Here is a 26,089-nt window from a genome sequence, read left to right as displayed (position 1 = left end):
TGAACTAAATTAATTAACAGATACATAATATGTTAATTAGAAACGGTGTCCCAACCGTCTTTATTGTCAAAGCCTTATATTAAATATGCCCTTAAATAAAGGTAGATATGACGACATATAACAAGAAAAGCCTTCTATAAGTGTAATGCAAAGCAACTAATAATAATTATTGTGGGCATATTATGTTTCGAAATTCGTTAAGAATTACAAGAAATATTTATTTATACAATATGTATTCTAATTCAATCAAGGATTTAAATGAATATACTCTTAAATAAAACAATAAACACAAAGTTGGAATCCGATCAATTCATGTAATACAATACATATTGAAAAAAATCCAATGACAGTTACATTATATCAAACTACAAAAAAGTTGTTTCAAACAATGTAAATACCACCGTTCATTGAAATATTATATTTCAGACCTATAAATATTTACAAAGAAAGAATCATTTAAATTTTATGACTAACAAGAAATTTTTTAGATGTGGCAACAGAGCTGTTGTGTAAAAATGCTGGCTGAGTCTCTTTCCTTGTCTAAGAGTGAAGCGGTAAACGAAATAAAACAGGAAACTACAGGCTAACAGTATAGTTTGCGATGAATTCACTGGGGCAGTAGCTATCGAAGCTTCTATTTTTCAATAATTTTTCAGTTTGTAAGAGACAGAAGATCGTATTCGCGTTTTTGAAGGAAGGATAGAGATACTCGGTGAATGTCGGTGATAGAATGCCTCAATTTTGGGAGAGATTAAATGTCCAGCAAACGACGGCAATGTTGCCAGATTCCTTTTAGCGGGAATTTTAAAATTTTATAAGAGTTTGGTTTTAAATTTGACAGTTCTGTTTTCTCAAGTCAAAAATCTTAACCTTACTTTTACAAGTGATTAGGATTATTATTATTATTATTTTATTTACATGTAAATTGAAACAATAAATATTGTGGCTGTGTCATAATTTCAAACTCATTATGTTGCAGTCTTTTCCAGTTGATAAAATTGCAATTCAAAAACTTTTAGGTAGGTACGTGTAACTTCCACATATTATTTATTAAGTATTAAGGTTGATGTTGATATCCAAAATTTAGATTTCAAAAGTTTTATGTAGGTAGATACTAATAGAGTAATACTAGATAATAGATTAGATACAAAGTAAGCTGTAAGTAGTATAACTGCCCATGTAATCACCTGTTATGTTGTTTTCTTTTTAGATTTGCACTGTATGGATGGCACAGGAAGAGAAACAAGAGTACAAGAACATGAAACATCCTATTATAAATGTATATGTATGTGATCCTAAAAAATTATTTTACAAAACAAGATAGAGAAAGAGCTTTAAAATCCCAAGGATCCTGCAAAATGTTTATTTGGTGTACTAGTCGAATAACAGTATCTAAAAATATTGAAACTATTTTATGGGCATGAGGATGATATAGAGCACTTACATAAATACCAAAATCAGATAAATATCTCTTCAAAGTTTATTTTGAGACTTTCTTCAAAAATGTAAGTAAAATATTTGCATATCGACGGCGGAAAGGCAGCACTTCGTAACTGAAAAAATTTTATAACATGAGTTACTTCACTTTTCACTTTAGAATAAGTGTATCGGCAGCTATTAAACAGCGATTACAGCTGGGAAAGTTTCCGGAAGGCTTCCAAAAGGCTTTCCCAGCTCTAAAAGCTGTTTAATAGGTGCTGATATACTTATTCTAAAGCGAAAACCGAAGTAACTCATTTTATACAAATTTTTCAGTTATAGTCGGTTCGCTAAACTCAGACCCAACTGGCTAGATATTTTAGTCAATAATTTTTTTGTTTTTTGCCAATTTTGCAGAACTTTGCAAAATTACTAACTATTTAGTGATTATTAACTATTTAGTAATTATTTTTTGGCAATGTTACTACAATTGGCAAAATTACCGATTAAAATATCTAGAAAGTTACGTCTGAGTTTAGCGAACAGACTATATTATGAGGTCCTGCCTTTCCGCCATCGATATACATAATATAATTTAAAACAAGAATGTTACCACTAAACCACTTTTTAAATATTACTCATGAATATTTACTAGAGTTTACAATTTCAAACTAGTGTGTTTGATTATCCTATACCTATATTTTACTTTTTTAGTAAACTTCAGACTGTACAGGATAGCATAATAGCATAGGAGGCGAATTAAAAAGAATTGATTTACTTACAAGAAAAGATATCACAAACATTAAACTCTCTTATGGCATTGATTTGAAAGATGGGTATATGTACAATGATGATGCAACCAGTGTTTATTTTTGGGTTGAATGCTTACAGACTCATGTCCAATATTATTTTACAAACAACAGGGCATACTAATGGATATTCATTATGAATTTAACATTTATGATTTTTGTCTTATGTTCCTTAATACTGTGCCAAAAGTTTGGTAAATCCTTTATCGCAATCGATGGAACTCATGGGCTCAATTCCTATGACTTTGAACTTATGACAGTATTAGTAAAAGATGAATTTGGGAATGGATTTTGTACTGCTTTCTTATTTTCAAATAGAAAAGATACCTACTTTAATTTACCAATTTTTTTAAATACATGTCTGTGTTGGTATTATATGTAAGAAAAGATACCTACTTTAATTTACCAATTTTTTAAATACATGTCTGTGTTGGTATTATATGTATAGTCAAATGTTTTCATATCAGGCATAAGCGACACCTTTTACAATGCCTCGTCAAATGTAATGGGTATTGCTCCTAATAGACTGTTAAGTGCCTGGCACATAAATAGGGCATGGTAAGTAAATCTTAATAAAATATCTGATTCTGAAAAAAATCCTATTATGTATACAAGATGTATTAATGATGGTTTAGAGAGTATTAATAGCTTTTTGGGTAGACTTCTAAGTGATGCAGATACATACAATTTTAGTAAGTATTTCCAGTAGAACTACTGCAATAACATCCAACAATGGGCCTATTGTTATAGGAAGGGGTTGTGGAATTAATACCAATATGACCATTCAAAATTTTCATAAAATTTTGGATAAAAGGGTATCCATTAGTTGTTATCAGTTAAGTTTAAAACTTGGCACTCATGGAGAGCTATACCATAATATATAATAGGTATATCTCATAATATTACATCTCATATTGTTCACTACAGTAGTAATGAGTGAGCCTGCATACACAGAACCATAATAATATATTATAGTTCGTGTATGCAGGCTCACTCATTACAATAGTGAGCAATATGAGATATAACATATTATAGTATAAGTCTCTGTGCATGACCAGATTAACATGTTTGGTGCCCATCTCGAACAAGCTCCACTTGGCTGGTACCACATACTTAAATCATTTATTTAGTTACACAGTACTACTCACATAACTTATGTGTCGTCAGTACCTTCCGTAAAACCTTCGTGATGCTACCCATACGTCATGGCCACTGAATGTGTTAAAGCTTGTTAATGTAGGAGAGTTATACTAAAATATATATCTTATATTATATTGCCTTCAATAGAAAAAATATCTTATTTAAATTGTATCCATGTAAGTTTTGATTTAATGAAATAAACCTTTTAATCAAAAAAGTGTTGTTTACTTGTGTACACCTAGCAATATCCTGATCATAGATAAATAATATAGTATTACCGGATCCTGATATGCAGACGCCAATAGGGCTTTTCATCGATTGTCCTTTGTTTCGAGCTTCTGTCATGAGTCACATAATATTAATGTATCTACGTCATACGTCTTTGGTTTGTATCATTGGTATATACCAATAACGTACGACGTAGATATATTAATATTATGTGACACATGACAGAAGCTCGAAACAAATGACTGAATGAAATGCCCTATTGAATAGGGCTTTTCATCGATTGTCATTTGTTTCGAGCTTCAGTCAAGTGTCACATAATATTAATATATCTACATCATACGTCTTTGGTTTGTATCATTGGCAATATCAATAACATATGACATAGATATATTAATATTAGACAACACATGACAGAAGCTCGAAACAAATGACTGAGTGAAAAGCCCTATATCATGTAAATACAAGTCATAAAGATGTCTTTCTACGGTTAAAATTTCACAGCCTAAAGACATCATTTATGTAACTTCTTAAGCCGTCACAAAATGACTGCAATAAGAAAATAGAATTTATTAACTCGCCTCGCCCCCAGGCAAAGTAAAGGTGCTAGGCCACTAAGAATGTTTTTTTCAATTTTTTTTATTTTGCGGCTTTAGCGCTTAGCTACTTAGCCAGATACATGATGAGAATTAATACTATTATAATACATATTAAAACTAATTCAAATTACTAGTAATTTTATTAATATTCTGAATAATTATGTAACCACTTAATACTAAAATAAAAAAGTGTCCATCTATACTATCCCAACACATTTTCACCTTTGAAATCGTAAATTTCCATTCCCATTAAAAAATAATTTGTACTGTATAAGTATATTTCTTTTGAGCTTCATTTTTTTTTTTCAAAACACTGCAACATGAGTTTTAAATTATGACACAGTACAATACTTGTTTCAATATTTACATGTAAATAAAATAATCCTAATTACTTGTAAAAGTAAGGTTATATTAAAATTTAAGAATACAGAACTCCAAAGTGGCATTAGACTAATTTTAAAATTCCCGCTAAAAGGAAAAAGGTAAATCTGGCAACAGTGCCGTCGTTTGCTGGACATTTAATCTCTCCCCTCAATTTTTAGTGAAGCATGAGAGATCTTCCCATATCAATACATATTTCAATCAACGGTATTACACAGACATACGTCATTTAGCGCTCATTTAATCCGTGCAATTTTTTTACTCTACTTACATAGTTTTGAAAACTTATATTCCCCTATTATTTTTACTTAAAAAAAGTATACTACATTCATCTGGCTAAACTCGACTGTTTTCGAGATTTTAAATCTGCTATAAAAATGATGCAAAATATCAGTGTAGTTCAGTGGTGCTCAGACTTATACTGCGTGGGATCTACGATATAAACTGCAAGCGTCCAGCTATCGACTGCTAATAAAAAAACAAATTTTGAAAATAAAAAGCTTTATTGCATTTTTATATTTGAAAAAAAGTTGTAACTACAACTACACGGAGCTGTAATTAAGGTTATGTTCTTCATCTTAATTTTATTTGTTTGTTGATCCATGATTTATCCATCTAAGTTTTTCATATAATGGTAAATAATTACGGACGGCCAAATGCAAGCATGATGAAAAATATTCGTAATAAAGTTAGCCGATTATTCTACTTTGATTTCACTACCTTCATTTGGGAAAATGCAGGCTCACACAAGTTGATACAAAAAATGCTGGGAGCTACAAAGACAAATATTTGTGGGACGATATGAAAGACCAACATTTAGTATCGGTCGCTCTGGACTTACCAGATCCGAAATTATTTTCGGTACTTCAGTTTGGACGGAAATGATGTCCATGTTGAAAGTAATGAATATTTGTGTGGCAATTCTTTCTACGTCTTAAAAAAATACATTAGACACGAATGTTATAATATCTGTCAGTTTTTTAAAATCAAAGAAGTGTCTTTTAAACTCGCTATGTGCTTGAAGCTCTGCCTCGTCATAAACATGATTCAAATGAGCGGCTATCCTTTTTTTCAACACTGGAAAGTTGTATAAATTCTTTATGCTAATTTGATTAATCAATATTTTTTCTGTATTTGTATTTTTTCCGTGAATCGCGATCGCCTTCAAAATCTTTGGCGATCGACCGGTCGATCGCGATCGACCCTTTTAACCCGGTCTATATAGACATTTCAAATAACAAAAATTGCCGTAGAGCCAAATTTTGGTGGAGAGCTAGGGTATACCATAACAAATAAAGTTTAAAAAGTCCCCATCGATCCCATGTGTGCGTCAAAAGTTATTCGGGGTCAAAGGTCAAAATTTGAGATTTTTTGGATTTTTTTCGAAAACGGTAAGTTTTATCAAAAAAAAAAACCTTAAAGCAAAGTTGTATATCTTAAAATTCTCTAAAAAAATAGTCCTTACTATTTTTTTCCTAAGAGTTGCCATTCCTGAGATATCGCGATTCAAAGAGTCACATTATACATGATATGCACACGTTTCCACACCACACCTGTGAGGTAGTGTACTCGGCGCGTTTTTTTTACCGTGGTTTCCCCTGTAGACCTACTCCACTAACTGCTTTGACAATTTTAGGATAATTTAAGGAAACAATACCGGTCAAGTTCTAGATATTACCTTATTATTGATATTGATTATTGATATTGCTATTGATTATTAGGTTAACTATTGTTTTGATTTCTTTAGATATTTTAATCAGATTCATATTCTTGAAAGTCTACTTCAACAGTCAAGTCTTCTTCGATTTCATCTTCATCCTCTTCCTCTTGTTGGATGTTCAAAAATTGTTCAAATGTGACCGAGTCATTGGTCTCTTGGCAGTTGGTACACACTAGAGAACACAGCAACCCAACTTTTTTACATCCACATTTGGCACTACAACCTTTTTTGCAATTGCAAAAAATAGTGTTAAGGAGTTTTTCTGGAGCAGGTGGAAGTAAGGTTTTAATCGGTTCCAGAGTATTATATATTAATTTCCAACCCCAGTCTTCTGGATTCAGTTCATTGCCTAGCCATGTTTGAACTTGATAATATACTCGATACAAATGTTGAAAAGCAGATGCTGATGTTGGAGGAAGACAAGATAGTTGTACTTGTTTCTTGTTTCGCGTATTTTTTACAAAAGTTAAGTATCGGTATTTATCAAGACAAATAATTTTTTTTGGAGCTCCATAAACCGCAAGAAGAAAGCTGAAATGTTAACTGACAAATTAACAGCTGCGAATATTGAAGTGAAACAAGCTAAAAATGACGCAGATGTCCTTATAATTGAGACAGCAATTGAAAAATTTAAGGCAACAAACACAACAATTGTAGTTGGTGAAGGTGTTGATTTGTTGGTACTGATTACTGCAAGGACTCCAGTAGATAAAGTTATTTATTTTCTGAAACCTGGAAGGGCTCAACAGCGAACAAAGATATATTCTTCGAATAGTTTATCGGCTTATCCCAAATGCCAAAAGTACATTTTATTTTTACATGCGATAACCGGCTGCGACACTACGTCCGCAATGTACAGAAGGGGCAAAACGTCAGTACTTAAATTATTAAAAAAAAAAGATTTGACTGACCGCTGTAAAGTTTTTACAGAACTTGATTCTACACCGCAAACAATAATTACGTAAGGAATTCGCTTTCTTCTTGCGGTTTATGGAGCTCCAAAAACATTATTTGTTTTGATAAATACCGATACTTAACTTTTGTAAAAAATACGCGAAACAAGAAACAAGTACAACTATCATGTCTTCCTCCAACATCAGCATCTGCTTTTCAACATTTGTATCGAGTATATTATCAAGTTCAAACATGGCTAGGCAATGAACTGAATCCAGAAGACTGGGGTTGGAAATTAATATATAATACTCTGGAACCGATTAAAACCTTACTCCCACCTGCTCCAGAAAAACTCCTTAACACTATTTTTTGCAATTGCAAAAAAGGTTGTAGTGCCAAATGTGGATGTAAAAAAGTCGGGTTGCTGTGTTCTCTAGTGTGTACCAACTGCCAAGGTCAGTCTTGCTCAAATGTCCAGTTTAGTACAACAGAGGAAGACTCCTGTGATTTTAATGAAGAGACCAATGACTCAGTCACATTTGAACAATTTTTGAACATCCAGCAAGAGGAAGAGGAAGAAGATGAAATCGAAGAAGACTTGACTGTTGAAGTAGACTTTCAAGAATATGAATCTGATTAAAATATCTAAAGAAATCAAAACAATAGTTAACCTAATAATCAATAGCAATATCAATAATCAATATCAATAATAAGGTAATATCTAGAACTTGACCGGTATTGTTTCCTTAAATTATCCTAAAATTGTCAAAGCAGTTAGTGGAGTAGGCCTACAGGGGAAACCACGGTAAAAAAAATGCGCCGAGTACACTACCTCACAGGTGTGGTGTGGAAACGTGTGCATATTAGTCCTGTCGCCAGGGGGGGTACAACGGCCTCCTTAATTCAGATGGACTTACCCAAGTTTTTTTTAAATATTTTGACCCGCAGAATACGAATTTTTTGGGTAACAGTTGATCCGGATGTCGATAAGATTGTTATAGACAAAGAACTTGAGGAATTACATAACAGCGATTTCTCGCAAAACAAAACATCTTTTTGTATTTTTTGGGTCATTTTAAGCAAAAAATATTCCTACAAGTTTTTTCGTAGAATGCATAGTTTTCGAGATAACCGCGGTTGAACTTTCAAAAAATCGAAAAATTGTAATTTTTGAATCCGAATAACTTTTGATTAAAAAATAAAGTAGCAATTCTGCTTACCGCATTTGAAAGTTTAAGTCAAATTATATCGGTTTTGATTATTTGCATTGCTACAAATTTATTATTTTATTGTTAAACAAAGCTATAAACACCTAGTATGTGAGTGATGCTTTCAATGATTTCTCATTTAAAATCGAACGAGTAGGTAGAGTAGCTACGAGTGCAAGCGAGGCAATTTCTACGTAGCATGCGTTAAAACGCATGTATAGGCACGGGAAACACTATGTGTTTATAGATTAGTTTAACAATAAAAAAATTAATTTTTAGCAATGCAAATAATCAAAACCGATATAATTTGACTTAAACTATCAAATGCGGTAAGCAGAATTGCTACTTTATTTTTTAATCAAAAGTTATTCGGGTTCAAAAATTGCAATTTTTCAATTTTTTGAAAGTTCAACCGCGGTTATCTCGAAAACTATGCATTCTACGAAAAAACTTGTAGGAATATTTTTTGCTTAAAATGACCCAAAAAATACAAAAAGATGTTTTGTTTTGCGAGAAATCGCTGTTATGTAATTCCTCAAGTTCTTTGTCTATAACAGTCTTATCGACATCCGGATCAACTGTTACCCAAAAAATTCGTATTCTACGGGTCAAAATATATAAAAAAAACTTGGGTAAGTCCATCTGAATTAAGGAGGCCGTTGTACCCCCCCTGGCGACAGGACTATATCATGTATAATGTGACTCTTTGAATCGCGATATCTCAGGAATGGCAACTCTTAGGAAAAAAATAGTACGGACTATTTTTGTAGAGAATTTTAAGGTATACAACTTTGCTTTAAGGTTTTTTTTTGATAAAACTTACCGTTTTCGAAAAAAATCCAAAAAATCTCAAATTTTGACCTTTGACCCCGAATAACTTTTGACGCACACATGGGATCGATGGGGACTTTTTAAATTTTATTTGTTATTGTATACCCTAGCTCTCTACCAAAATTTGGCTCTACGGCAATTTTTGTTATTTGCCAAGCATTTTGATGTCTAAGTTGACCGGATTATTTGAGCACCACTGGTGTAGTTCCACCCGAAAAATAAACTTGTAACCATAATAATTAATTTAAAAATATATCACAAATTCCTTCCAATGAAATTTGCGATGCAATGACATAAATATGCGAACTGGCACAATTATTATGATTTCAAGTTTATGTTTCGGGTGTAACTACAATGATATTATGCAAAAAATTATTTTGCATCGCAGATTTAAACTGCGGTTATTTCGAAAACGGTTGAGTTTAGCGAGATGAATGTAGTATATCTTTTTTTAAATAAAAATATTATGAGAATAAATGTTTTGATTAAAAAAGTAGGTATGTAGAGTGGGGGATAAAAAAATTGAACGTAAAATGAGCGCTTAAAGACCTATGTGGCGGCCTTTGTGTAATACATCATTTTTGGTGGCGAAGTTAGATTTGTCATACAAAAAACCCCCGCTTATCAAATTTCGTGTTATTATACCATGCCTGTCAGGAAATATTCAAGAATAAATAAAATAAAAGTTTAACTTTGACACCCTGTATTTGGGTTATTATCAACTTTCGTACCGTAAGTAAGTTAGCTTAAATCGACTTATTTTAACCTCCGGAATCTAAGGTTATACTACGGCCCATTCCTTACCAAACACCCTGTATAATACTTTTTTTATTACAGTATTATATTTTTAAATTGTATGCTTGTAAGTTGCATAAAACATCATACTAGAAATTTATAATTTATGTATTTAAAACCACCGAGTCCTTGTTGCAAATATTCAAGCTTACGCTAATGTTTATAATTCAAAAATAAGTAAGGGATGAAATCGATATTTCTACCCGTTTACAGTATAGGTACTTTGCCACTGAAGTGATTTCAACCGAGTATGTTGTCGAAAAACGGCTCTACAGTACCTGTTTTCTGGAATGGTTTAGTTACACAAATCTGGGATAGATGTCCATGTAAATCTGCAAAATGTTTTACTGGTACTTTTACTAAAATAGGGTTAAAATTAATGGAAAAGAAAGAGACAGGTTTAATACTGTCATCACTGTTGTTCAGTTTTCTTCTTGAAATTGCCACCAAAGAAGTCGAAATTTTCAGGACAGGACTGCATAAACGAGAACACCAATGCTTGGCATTCGCTGGTGACATAGTACTGATAGCCAGAAGTAAACAAGAATTAATCTAATGGCGCTACAACCCTTTGTGAGTCTTGACCTGCTTAACAATGTTCTTCTACTCTGCCCTGTCGGCTACTTTCCTTCACCACTGCCTGATGTTCATGGTTTTAAGATCTTCCTCTATGTCGTCTACCCATCTCTTATTACGGGGCCTTCCTATTTTTCTATTTCCTTGAGGCTTCCATCTCTGGATTACTTTTACAGCTCGATTATCTGCATTCTTTCTGAGTGACCAAGCCAGTTTAGTCTTTGTGACTTTACAAATCTAATACAATATCGGCGCTCTGCATTAGTTCATCCAGCTCGTAGTTAATTTTGATTGAGCAAATCACAAAAACTGTATTGAATGGACAGAACGAGAATACATACAAAGACAATGCCTACCTGAGAATCACACAATCAAATCACAGAAGAAAAAAATATACAAAGTCGAAGAAGTAGAGATATTACAGTACCTATGACCTAGGAGCGACATTCACTAGGACACCAAATATGAAAGAAGAAATCCAAGAGAGAATTATGGCTGGTAATCGTTGTATCTTTGCTCTAAACAACTTATTAAGAGTAAAAACATATCAAGAAGGGCAAAGATAAGAATATATGACAGTGATAAGATCTATATCATAACTATATTTTTATCTTTATGTATGTATTTATGCCCTCAATGTAGAACATCACAAATAAATTGTAAAATCATATTATATTAAATAAATTCTGTAGATTTCGTAATTAAGTCGACAAAGGGACTACTACAGGGTTGCTCCAGATTCCCTACCCTGTTCAAAATATTCCTGGAAAACCCCCAAAACCATGGAAAAGAAAGTGCGAAGGAATGGGTGTACCAGTAAGAAACGAATACCTATAGTATATACTCCAGTGGCGTGCGGTGACTTTTTCGGAAGGGGAAGCGATTCAATAAGGATATAAAAATATTTTCTTAAGGGTCGAGGGTCGAGCCACTTCCCACCTGATAACACTCTGATGCGCTATAGGGGCTCTCTATCAGCAAAGTGCTTATGTGAGACGTCCTGGGTACACTCTAAATCCTACCCCGATCAATGCGTGAGGCACTCTATTCCCGCTATTTCTAGTGACTAGTGACCTATCATTGATCTATATTGCTAGCTCGGGCCTTGAGTCCTCGCGCCGGGCTTTGTTTCCTAAAGAAGAGTTCTATTTAAAAAAAATTATATTCCGAGGCATTTTCCACAACACACAACTTTCAACAATATGACACTTATTTATACTTGAGGTCTATTCTCCTATCAACTTCTGATAATTGTTGATTGAATGCAGTCTTTTTCAATGGATAATAGGGCTAAATTTCGCTTGTTGAATTTCTTTTTAACTCTTAATTTGAAACTTTTAATGCATTTTAATAATGAAAAACTTCGTTCAACTGATGCAGTTGTGGCTGGGATAGTTAGTACCTACTACTTCACACAACTTGACCACTTCACACAGTGACTTGTTTAAACCAGTAGTTATACCCAGATATATAATACCCAGATTTCTGGGCATTTCTTTATCGCTAATGTCAGTTGTTTCATAAACGACACTTGACTGAGAATGCAAAGCTGGGATATCAAAAGATTTTCATTATTTAATCGTAGTGAAATAAATTCCTCTGTGGGAAATTTTGATGAATTATAATTAGAAATATTAAGATTATAATATATAATTCTACAAATTTTAAATCTTTAAAATTTTGAAAGTTAGAATTCATTTGTTATATAATATTATCAAAAGGTCTTTCTGTTGCCGACAGTATCAATCTTCATTATTTTTCTTTCATGTTCAAACCCCATATTTTCAGTTTTATCCCAAATATTTTTAAAATGCTCTCGTTTTTTAATTATCGTATTAATAAAGTCATCAATTTGTCTTATACAAAATGCAATGTCATTTGACTTCATCTGTAAAATGTCAAATAAAAGATCAGTAAAAGGAAAAATATCTGCAAAAAATTTAAATCGAAATACATATTCTATGTACATGTACGTACCTAAACATGTACATTACATGTACATGTGCGAATGTACATGTACGTACCTAACCACCGCTGCAGCAGTAACAGTCGGAAGGCGCTAAGATGCGCTAGGACTATCGCTTCCAGAGAGTACCAAGATTCGCGCGACTAGTGGGTTGCGGTCATTGAACCCTGACCAATTTTTAAACCGGACAACTGCTTGACAAGCGGCGATTTTGAGATGCGCTTCTGTCAGGGTCAGGAGTGGACCGAATATGTAGTTGAATTGTGTGCATATTGATTTCATTCGTACGCGATTAATTTTTAATATTTTTCAATGTGTATGCCTAGGTAATATGTAGATTACTTGGATTAGGGAAAAAATTTTGTTATTAAATAGGTATTAATTAATACTAGATATATTTTCTTATATCGAAGTAGGTAGAGGAAAGCGGCGCTTCCCCCGCTTCCATGGACCGCACGATACCCTAAGTTTTGCTGACGACCAAATAGTAATCACACAAGACGAAGATGACCTCAGTTTTATGATGAGAAAACTGGAACAGGAATATACAAAGAATGGGATGGAAATAAACCTAAAGAAAACTGAATACCTAACAACGGAGAATACAGAAATAAAACAACTGGAAATAGACGAAGGTAAACAAATCAGAGGAACAAATAAGTACAAGTATTTAGGTTTCATATAATATCAAACAAAGAAACAACTGAAGAAGATATAAAAAATGGATTAAGACAAACGAAAGACTGCATACGAAAATTGAACCCGGTACTGTGGGATAAGAAAGTCAAATCAGACAAAAAAGAAGAATAACAAGAAGTCTCCTCACTTTTAGGTGTGAAAATTATACAATACATAAGAAAGCCATCAAAATAAGAGCAACAGAGATGGAATGCCTAAAGAGAAGCTGCAGAGCAACAAGAAGAGATAAAATAAATAACATCGAGACTAAGAATAGAATGGGAATGAACTCGATATAATAGACTACATAAAACAGAAGAGATTAACCCCGTACGGATATATGTCAGAACAGCAAACCAAAATCGTTGGATAAATAGAAAAACATAGTGGAACCCAATAGGAAGATGAAGGAAGAAAGGCAGACCACGAAGATCTTTCAGATATGAAGTGGACGAAGCAATGGAATTAAGAAATCTGCAGGAAGGGAACTGGCAAAACGTAAAGAAACCACATTGCCGGCAGCATCTAAACATTCCGTATATGTATTTGGAACCTAGGAGTTTTCTATTGGTTCGTTGCAGCACGCGGTCATATTTTAACCAATAGGCGGCGAGGTTCCAAACGCATATACGGAATGTTATTCGGTTCCAAATTCATATACGGAATGTTAAATATTCGTACACCGAAAAAGATAAGTTTTTATTAGAGTCTCTAAAAGGAGATTGATTTTAAAATACTTGTTACTGTTTAATGAAACAAAAATAAAACAACTATAGTATTTGGAATGTTATTTGGTGCGAAATTCATATACGGTATGTTAAAATTTAATATTCGTAGAACAAAAAGACGATTTTTATTAAAGCCAGTTAAAATGAGACTGGTTTTTAATAGTATATTATGCAACGAGCATTTAATGATGGTCATTATTAAGCTCGTATTCTATACGAAACGAGCCGCCTAGCGGCGAGTTTCGTATAGAATACGAGCTTCATAATGATAATTAAATGCAAGTTGGATACACGATTTTTTCTATGATCGTTCACAAAAAAATATATTCAAATTTATTAATTTTATAACGCAAACAAATTACGTAGTTTGTCAGTCTGTTTGTCAGTGACAGTTTGTTTACATATTGAGAACTGTCAAAGCGTATATATTTGACTCGCCATTGGTTACTGCGCGTGTGCCACCTTTATCGCGAATGTCATATCGCGATTCTATTGGTTAAAAAATTGTATCTAATTGAAAATCTGTATCATAATGAAGTTCATTATGATACAGATAGTGACATCATAATTGATATATTATAGTATGAGAATAGAAAAATTATTGTTACTGTATTATTAAAGATCCATAGGGAAAAAGGTTTTCCTGTAGTTGGCTGTATACCATATAATACAAAAAACAAATAAAGCCCTTTATAAAAGGTCTATATTTAAAATCCCTAAAAAGGGCTACATCACAGAACTAGTTTTCGATTGGTTGACCAATCATCATCAGTGCTTTCCTAAAATGAATATAACCTTATAAAATGGTGCAAAGGTTTTAAAATTTTGACTACGGTTAAAAAAAAGTTGTACGTTATAGTCACGTGATCTTACATGCTAACCACCAAAATATTTGTAATTACTTATGTAATATGTGTAAATAAAATTTGTAATATTATATTTTCGTGGTTAGCATGGTAAGGTCACGTGAGTATAACCTACAACTTTTTTTAAACGTAGTCAAAATTTTAAAACCCTTGCATCATTTTATCAGGTTATATTCATTTTAGGAAAGCACTGATGATGATTGGTCAACCAATCTAAAACTAGTTCTGTCATGTAGCCCTTTTTAGGAATTTTAAATATAGACTTTTTATAAAGGACTTTATTCGTTTTTTGTATTATCTGGTATACAGCCAACTACAGGAAAACCTTTTTCCTTGTGGATCTTTAATAATACATCAACAATAATTTTTCTATTCTCATACTATAATGCAGTCGACTCTCGTTAATTCGAAGCTCGAGGGACTCTTAAAATATTACGAATTATTGAGTGTTTGAAATATCAAATGATTCAAAATTTGTGAGAGAAAATAAATAAAACTTCGAATTATTAAGTGTTGATCAATTATTATTTATTAACTGCTATTCTATAACGATCACAAAAGTTTAGAGGTACATTGGTGTAAGTACATACATGTATTACCGGATTTATACTCAGCCCCGTTCGGCAGGGAATTGGACAGCGAAGTGGGCAGCGTGAATGTGTAAATAGCTCACTCGCGCTGCTGCTCGTCATGCTATTGCTATTGCACCTACATACCCCAAGAGTCGGTTTTCTGTGGCGGAAGTCAAAGGGAGGCAGCGCGAGGACGAGTGGGTATTCACATTCAACTACTCTCTCTCTCACTTGCCGCCGGCAAAGCGTCAAGTGAGTAAGGGAGCAAGACGATGCTGTCATCACATTCCTTTCTTGTGAGTCATTCGGTAAACACCTCACTCGCATCGATATCGTATTTCGGGCAATATTTCCGTCAACGACAGCAGCAGTGGCAATCGCTAAGTATAAATCCGGCATATGTATTCATAATGTGAATTAATATATCTTTCGAAAGAACTGTATTATACTGGTTTGCTTCAAAGCACATCACTGCTGCTCAGACTGCAGCAATCGTGCAGGACTTCTTCTTTTCAGCAATCGACAAACATTTATACTTTCTAGGGCTCATGAATATCAAAATTTTTAATCTGTAGGTACCTATACCAACGAAAGAGTAACAGTAACTAATAACTAAACAAAACAATTCGTAAGAAGTGTGCGTCAAATAGTCAAATTCATGCAAGGCCAAATGCTAGCCCGACTGGACTTATATACTTTTGAGTCTGATATTATTGCATGTACCCTTTTTTAATATTGTAATATAATTAAAATCATTCGGTGCTATTTCGGTATGCGGTCTACGGCAGAGTTTCTAGTTTGGTATGCGGTCTACCGTCTGATATGCGATCTACGGCAGTTTAGCTGATTCGGCATGCGGTCTACGTACAAAAACAAATTAGAGAAACTATTACAAACTTTTTATTTATTATTTATATTTATACTTTACTTTACTTGTCATACTTGTGCTTTACTTCACACTTCACGTGTTATTCTGTCTAAATCCCGAACCGAGGATTAGCGGCGTGTAATTTGGGTTGCCTATATAAACTTGAATCAACGAAATGGGCCTTGAGTGTTAATTTAAAACGCTGAAAAGACCGTTTAGTGATAATAAAAAGGGTGGGTTGTGATTGCGCGCAGCGGTCAAATACCTCCTGCCCTGCGGTTCTCTCACTCTAATACCCGTAAGTTGGGTTTGGACCGAAGGGTTAGGTCTTCCTCCTTTCAGGCAAAAACCGATATTTACTGCGGTTGCATGATATTTAATATTAAAATAGTATTGGATGTGGTAGAATGTAGACTCTTTGTATAATTACCAATTGAACAGTGAAGCTGTTAGTAATAATAAAATAGTAATGTTTGTAATAGTTTCTCTAATTTGTTTTTGTACGTAGACCGCATGCCGAATCAGCTAAATTGCCGTAGACCACATATTAGACGGTAGACCGCATACCGAAGTGGCACCAATCATTCTAATATAATTAAAATAGTATATTAAGTATGGAAAACGGTAAGGGTTTTATACCGATCGAAGACAATTGTTTGGAGGAGGAGCGGAGCGACGACTCCAATTATTGTCTGAGATCGGTTACCCTAAACGTTCGACATGCTTATAACGTTTTTTGCACGATTGATACCATTATGAATTATAAAATTAAACATTTTCGTCATATTGACTAGTTTCATTCATTTTATTAAGATAGATACTTTGGTTGTTAGGTAGTAACAAGGGTGCATAACAGCAATGGAGAATTGAGTTTTTATTTAGTTGTCAATAATTTTAAGTACAATTTTGATTATTATAAATTAAAATATGAGCGAAAGTGAATTTGAAGAAATTGAAAGGGCTTGGGAAGAAGCTTGCCCAAACAAATGGGATTTCATTAAATAATTTAACAAATTGTACCATAAGTTTCAATATTAATAAATAATTCGTTAGTTTTCTTTATTCTTTCAAAAAATAAATTAAAATTAAGAGATTTTTTAACTCGACGGTAAGTGAATTACTTACCGTCGAGTTGGAGTACTTACCGTCGAGTTGGATTACTTACCGTCGAGTTGCTAGTAAATGTCACCTACTGACGTAAAATCTGTAAACAGTCAAAAATGATCAATCGTGCAAAAAACTACTTAAAGTACTATGTTTTGGCTATCTGTGGGCAAATTTTCAGCCAAATCTATTATGACGTATTTTGGGAATGCAGGAAAATGTAAAAACGGTATTTTAACGTTTTCTACACTATAAAATTTGATCAAAAACTTGTTTAAAATCAAAATAACTTCTTATAATGCCATATAATGACATTTTTGAGTCACTTCTATTAAAATAAATATTATTTTTTCCATTGAAACTTTACGATAGAAAATGCAAAGGATACCCCCCAAGATAAGATAGGCAAAATGCCCTCACTACCAGAACTAATTTTTTTTCATTTTTTTTTACGTTCTATGCAATTAAAAAATGAGATTACGCGGATTTTTAGCTCGCCATCCACCTTACTCCTCCCCCACAGCCAAAAACTTAGATTTTTAGATATATTTTTTTAATTGGGCTGAAATTGATTTAAAAATTTCAAAAAATTCACACGTATAGCTGAGGCTTTCACAAAACATGTCCATTTTTATGGACTCGTCGGTCGAGTGTACATAACCTCAATTTTTTTTTAGTTTTTTTAAAACTTAGGTATAACTTTTTTTTTTGAAGATGGCTGCAGGTCCAATTTTATTGCATTTTGTGTATTTTATCAAAAACTATCTATATGATTTTTTTCAGATTTTTCCGTCAACTGGGCCATCTTGAAAAATCCGGAAACCAGTATTTTTAGGGGGTTTCTCCATTTTATAGACTTCAAAATAGATCAACTCAAGGTTTTGTTGATAGATCATGTATAATTTGAAATAAGTAAGTATTTTATGATATTTAAAAATTGGGCGAATCACGTTTAAACCCCCCAAAAACCATGTTTTTTAAAGTTTTGTAAGGGTTTTTGCAGGTCTAATCATATTTTTTGAGTCGATACAGCCTGAATACTTTTTGTTATTTTTTTATATTCTATGTGATTAAAAAAATTAAGACTCACCGCAATTTTAGCCCACCACTCCCTTCCCCTTTCCCCACATCCAAAAATGTCAATTTTTCGATTTTATTTTTTTTTAAGTTGGTTTGCCATTAAATTATAAATTACAAAAAATTCGCACGCACAGCCGAGGCTTTTACAAAACATCTATTCTTATGGACCCGAAGGTCGAGTGTACATAACCTCAATTTTTTTGTTTTTTTAATTGGTACGTTTTTGGCGATGGCTGCATGTCTAATTTTTTTAGCGTTTTGTAAATTTTATCAAAAACTATATTTCTTACTTTTTTCAGATTTATTCGTAAGGTGCGCCATCTTCAAAAATCCGGAAAACTGTTTTTTTCGGTAGTTTTTTGGGATTTTCTCCATTTTATATACTTCAAAATAGACTAACTCAAGGTTTTTTATAGGTTACGTACATATAATTTGAAATAACTGAGTTTTTAGGGATATTCAAAAATTGCGTAAAACATCTCTAAACTCCCCAAAAACAATGTTTTTTCAAATTCTTAAAAGTTTCTAGTTCTTTCGTACCCCATGAAGTTAAATTACAAAGCCATTAAAATATAACTAGAGGTGATTCATACCTACCATCTCAATTGAATATAATCGTGTCATCGGCAAAAACATCTATAGTGTCACCCCCAAAAATTTACCTGGGTCTTAAAATGCAGGTACTTGTTGCGTTATAATTACCTAAAGAGTGTCTTTTAAAATTTTGTAGTAGAGCATTTCTATAGCTAAAGTGAGTTTATTGCCCTACCTCTTTATGTGGCTTAATGATTTGGATTGTAAACACAGATAAGAAAGGGTGTGATAGACCAGAGAAATTAGCAAATAAATGGCCTCTTTCGTGACATTCATTGACACAGCTATCTAAAAACTGCTTAGGGTAAATTTGGTTACAACAATATCCAATATAAAAATTATGCAAAAAATCAAACGTACTTTTTAACTTATAAACAATATATAAACAATTAAAGATCGCTATTTGATTTTAAGTATTAAAGGTGGAGACCGGTATGCTGTTATGAAAAGGTGATACAATTTTACTGAAGAAGCATAGAAAATTTTTTAAAATGAGTGTTTGGAAAGTTCTGTTTGTTAATTTGTTGCTTAGTTATTGGGAAAATAGCTTCAAAAGTCGATTTTTCGAAAATGAATAATAACTTTTCTATAAATACACTAAAAACATTATTTTCGCGTAAGTAAAGAAACAATATTAGAAGTATTCTGCCGTTAAAATTTCAAGAAGTTTAACGTAATAGTTACTGCAAAATTGAAATTGTTTATCCCAAAAAGCTTCTATCTACAGCGTTATTATGCATAAACTATTAGGTCAACATAAATTCTAAAGACATCAAGTCAAAGAGAAATGCTCAATTTATCAAATTAGATCAAGTCTTGATTAAAAATTTATAATAAATATTATAAAATAATTTTGAAAAAGTAGTGTTATTTTAAGCTTATAAACAATTAAAATAACTCAACCGCATTAACTTGTAGGAATTACCTAATTTTGATGGGAAATAAGCCACAATTTTACTAAAAAAATGGTTATTTTGACAACGACACCCGATTTGAGCGTCGAAACGTTAATAAAATCATTTTTTAGTAAAATTGTGGCTTATTTCCCATCAAAACTAGTTAATTGTAAAAATTCCACAAGAAAATAGCTTCAGAACAACAACATGTAGGAAGTTAATTTTTTTTATTCGACATGTTGGTATTCCTATACAAACTGAAACAAAAATTCAATGCCCTACAACACTTAAAACTCGAGTTAGCCACTTTTTTTAAAAAATTCACCGGAGCTTTGTTTATAAATATTAGAAAATTTGAAAAACAACATTTAAACGACTGAAAGAGCATGTTTATACAAAAAAAAATAAAACTATTCTTGTAAAAATGAGCCGTCCATGATGCTCCAAAAGTGAAGAGTTTAAAAGTAAAGCGATTCTTACCCTCTTGATTTTATTATCAAAAACTTAATTCACAACTACACATTTATAAAAGGCGCAATACCTCCGGTTCTTACCAACGAAAATTGATTTTTTTTAAGTGAATACTTCTAATCGCTTGGTTTGGAAATTTGACGCCAAATACTAAATTCGTATTTGGCGTCATTCAAAAGTCGTGACGCCAGTGGTAAGCTTGCGGTATACCGTACATATATCACTTATTTTAACTTTCATAGTAAACCCGATACTCAATTTTCTACTGTTTGAATGGTTTCAGGGTGATTTCAACTATACATCGCGAATTTTAAATAATTAATTGGGATTAGGTCGTTTCAACCCTAGAGGGGTGATGTATTAAATTTTTCTTAAAAATAAAGTGCGACACATGCTTTTATGGTAAAACTAAATATAGATTCCAAATTTTTTATGATCGGCTGTCTTCGGGGTGGTTTCAACACTATAGGGGTGATTTGTAAAATTTTTTCAAAAATTATAGTAGATACGACACATGTTTTTAAAATAAATCACCCTGAAACCAGTCAAACAGTAGAAAATTCAGGATCAAACTATGAAAGTTCGAATAAGTGTATATTACAGTGTAATAATAAATATGTACATTAAGGTATACCGCACGCTTACCACTCGCGTCACGATTTTTTTATAACGCCAAATACGAATTTAGTATTTGGCGACAAATTTCCATACCAAGCGATAAGAAGTACTCACTTCAAAAAGAACATCAATTTCCGTTGATTAGAAGAGGTATTGCGACTTTTATAAATAATGTGCAGTTGTGAATTAAGTTTTTGATAATAAAATCAAGATGGTAAGAATCGCTTTACTTTTAAACCCTCCACTTTTGGCGCATCATGAATGGCTCATTTTTACAAGAATCGTCTTGAATTTTTCGCTTAGAAGAAAGCTTCGCTTAGAAAGAAAGTTTATTGCAGTCGAAAACATTGTACGGAATTGCGTCGATTCCCTAACAATTTATTGACCTCAGCATCTCGCATATTTCGTCTTGTCCGTAAGTTCCCCCAAATTTGACTTCTCCGGAAATGCTCCGTTCGCAAGTACGCCGACACCAAAAAGAAGAACGGTACAACATCACTAATTAAAATATCGGTTTATATTTGCTGTCTACTCTCCCACCGCAGCCAATTTTTTCATTAAATTTAAAAATAATTAAGATTTAGAAAAAAATTTAACAAAACCCAAAAAAAAATAAAATGGATAATACAATATTCCAGTTAACAAAATAAAAACCAGCAACCCATCGGCGTCGTTTGTAAAAATAATTAAGATTTAGAAACAAAATTAACAAAACACCAAAAAAAAATGTATAATACAATATTCCAGTTACCCGTCGTTTGTCACCATTAATCCATTTATCCTAAAGATAAATAACAGTTTGTCGACGAAAATTCCATTCGATCAAATGTTCGTCGACGAATTGTCCATTCGATGAATTGTGCATTCCACCAACTGTTTGTCGACCAAATGTTGTCGACCAATTTTCCGTCGACGAAGTGTTCTCGACCAACTTTCCGACACCGCAGAATTTTAACCAATAGAATCGCGATATGATATTCGCGATAAAGGTGGCACACGCGCAATAACCAATGGCGAATCAAATACATACTATTTGACAGTTCTCAATATGTAAACAAACTGTCAGACTGACAAACTACTTAATTTGTTTGCGTTACAAAGTTAATAAATTTGAATATATTTTTTTGTGAATGATCATAGAAAAAATCGTGTATACAACTTGCATTGAATTATTATTATGAAGCTCGTACTCTAAGCGGTTCGAAACGAACCGCCTATAGGCGAGTTTCGTATCCCTTAAACTCGCTTCATTATGACCATCATTAAATGCTCGTTGCATAATATACTACTAAAAACCAGTCTCATTTTAATTGGCTTTAATAAAAATCGTCTTTTTGTTCTACGAATATTTAACATACCGTATATGAATTTCGCACCAAATAACATTCCAAATACTATAATTGTTTTATTTTTATTTAATAATACAGTAATAAGTATTTTAAAATTAATCTCCTTTTAACAGACTCTAATAAAAACTTATCTTTTTCAGTATACGAATATTTAACATTCCGTATATGAATTTGGTACCGAATAACATTCCGTATATGCGTTTGGAACCTCGCCGCCTATTGGTTCAAATATGACCGCGTGCTGCAACGAACCAATAGAAAACTCCTAGGTTCCAAATACATATACGGAATGTTTAGATGCTACCCGGCAGATACCTTACGAATGACCCTGTATGTCGGGTCTGTATAAGTGTATAATATAATAATTTAAATCGTGTGTTGAATAAATGCCAAACTATCATCTATACACAAGTAAGAGTGCTGTTATTATTATTTTTTTTTAATTTTAGTAAAATTTAATTGTTGAAGATCAGATTAATAAATATTTTAAAATAATACAATCGTTTGTTTTACTTAAAAAATTTATAATGCATAAATGGGTCAACTAACCCGGAACACTTAAAGTACTTTTAAGGCTAGAATTAGTAAAACGGCTTGAGGATTTTTATTTATTAGGTGTCAGAGAAGTGAGTAACAGCATGTTTATCTTTCACGCTGACACTGTGTCTTTGATGGAACAGCCAACACTTAGGATAACCTATCATCAGCCTATCAGCGGTATAACATGTTTTATTTTCAAAGTGGCATAAGTTATTATACATTTCTTTGAAATTTGGTAGACAGATAAAAAATGATAGAGGCAAAAATGTTTACATCTTCTTTACATCATACAATATAATATGATAACCCCCTGAAAAATATATACATATAAAAAAAATTGTTTCCATAATGGCCAAAATTTTCGTTTATTTATACAAATTAACTTGTTCTTGAAAGCTTCTTCTTCTTAAAGTGCCCTCTCCTCAAGTTAGCTAGTACAATTATTGCAAACTGTTATCTGTCTTCAGCTGTTCTTATTAGCTGTTCAAAATGTAGCTCTGTCCATTGTCGGATATTTTTAAGCGACGATAGTCTTTTCCTTCCTCGTCCTCTCTTTCCCTCTATCTTTCCTTTCACTATTAGTTGAGCATATTGGTACTTATTATGTCTCAGGCCAGGCCTATGTCACCTAGATATGATGTTTTTCTAACTTTCACTGTGTTGAAAAGTTCTCTCCTTGGCTATTCAATGTAGCCAGCCACGTAGCCAAAGGGGGGTCCATGGGATCCGGACCCCTCCCAAACCTGTCTCGGCTTTGGTACCAAGGCAGCCAGTTTATCCCCAAGTTATTATTATTATTTTTAAAAAAGTGAACGAAATTATTATTATTTTTTACTAGAATTATTTCTGTTTTTATTCAGTGTACGGATCAACTTATATCCAATTTAAAAATCAGATTTACCAAAAACTAAAGTATTCTATCAGCATTTCAAATTCTTTTACCTGGATTTGCTTTACAGAAAAAGCAATATTACTAGAACACTTTTCTGCCTATTACTCCCGCAACACTTCCCTTGCAGCAATAAAAGCTGAATATAAATGGTATGGTCTAACTGTAATACAATTTCATCTTTGGAACCAAATACCGAAGTTCTCCGCGTAATGGAACATTGTAAAAAATATTTTTTCCAAATATTTACAAATTCCTTACAATTTTGACAACTATCCCTTTCACAACGGCCAGTGGCGTAACAAACTCCGTCGGGGCCCCCCCGCAGAATTGGAAATGGGGCCCCCTTTAAAAAATTACCCAATGCGACATGTGTAACAAATACCTATATGTATTACAGCCCAGTAAATCAACGGAAAATATGGCTATACCGTGTAATTTTCAGTGTCACCACCGAAGTGGTCAACTCAAGACTTTTCGAGTTATTTATGAGTAAAAATGTTTATTTTTCAACAAAAAAACCACGTTTTTAGGCGATTTTTCGCAAATAGTTCGAAGAGGAAGTATTCGATCGAAAAGAATATTGCTAGCAAAAATGTATCTAGCTTATAAAAAAAAGTGAAACAAAAATGAAGTCTATCGACTCAGTAAAAGAAAACTTGTATCTCATGAAAAGTTTTTCTTATTCGTCAAATTCCAAATCGAATATTTCAACGTGATATAACCAAAAAATTAAATACTGTTCGGGGAAACTCATTAGAACTTTTGTGTTTAAAAGAAGCTTTATTTTTTACAAAAGTTTCTAGCATCAAAACTAAGCCAGTTACGCTCAAAATACAGTTAATTCCATTTTTTGGTAAAAAATTGTGAAAATCTCCCCCTATTTAGCACCCCAAATAAAACTAATCATTATCGCCTTTACAAATTACCTAACTTTTTTATACGACCTGTAAGTTTCACCGGTTCAAAGTGCTTATTTTTAAAAGGGTTCTAGTTTAAGGGCTTGAACGGGTCACTAATCACGAGTATATGCAAATTTTAAACAGCCATGTCTTAATCAATTTTTGTCTTACAGAAAAAGAAAATAAAGCCAAAATATTTATAAAAGCAAGACCTACGTACATTTCTTTACTCTTTGAGATTTTTCGTATCACTAATACTTTTTAAGTTATTTTGAAAAAAATGCATTTTTCCAAAATAAAAAAAAGCTTTTATAAACTTTTTCAAAAATAAGAACTTCGAACCGGCAAACTTACAGATCATATAAACAATAAATATTTAAAGTAAATTGTGAAGCGCTAATGATAAATTTTATTTGGGGTGCGGAATAGGGGCAGATTTTCACGATTTTTTTTACCAAAAAAGGGGCCAACTTTATTTTGAGCGTAACTCGTATAGTTTTGGTGCTAGAAACTTTTATAAAAAATAAAAATAAAGCTTTTTTTGAAACATTTAAAAAGAGTTAAGACAGTATAGAGTATAGACTTCATTAATAAGTACACCATTTTCTGAATCTTATAAGCTACATTTTTGCTACAAATATTTTTTCGATATCTAATATTTACATAATTCGATAAATACTTATTTTTGAGTTATTTGCGAAAAACTCGTCTGAAAACGTTGTTTTTTTTAATAAACATTTTCACTCGCAAATGACTTGAAAAGTATTAGCATAAATAAAGAAACTCTATAGAAGAACAAAAGTTGCTTATAATTAGTCAATTTATACATTTCCGGACTTATTTTAAACGTATGTTTTCCACCCCAAGGTCACCCCTGAAATAAAAGCAACCAACAGCATAAATCCAACTTTGAAGTGGAGTGTAACTAGAACCTAAATCCAAATTGTCAAGCAAATACGTCCGTCGTGACGCTGATAATTTCACTCCAAACTGTCATATACTGAGCTATTGGTGTATTCATGCATTGTTTAAGACGACTTACATTTTTCATCTTTATTGGTATAGAATAAAATAGAACAAAAATTACTAAATGATTACATTACGTATTATTCTATGAGATGAACAACTTTCTTCGTGCACTATCTACTATCAGCGAATATATCTACAATTTTATTAATGCGGATGGACAACTTCATTTTCAATACTGCACTGCTTAAAAAACGTATGTATGCAAATAATATAAAAACAAATTTTTACATATATTAGACAACAAGATGGGGCCCTTGACATATTGGGGCTTCATGCTGCGGGGGCCTCTGTTACGCCTCTGGATAATTGTATCGAAATACTAAACGTAGGTAAAGATTAAAG

Source organism: Diabrotica virgifera, chromosome 10 (genome assembly GCF_917563875.1).
Source record: "Diabrotica virgifera virgifera chromosome 10, PGI_DIABVI_V3a".
NCBI classification, from domain to species: domain Eukaryota; kingdom Metazoa; phylum Arthropoda; class Insecta; order Coleoptera; family Chrysomelidae; genus Diabrotica; species Diabrotica virgifera.
This window is presented reverse-complemented; position numbering follows the sequence as displayed.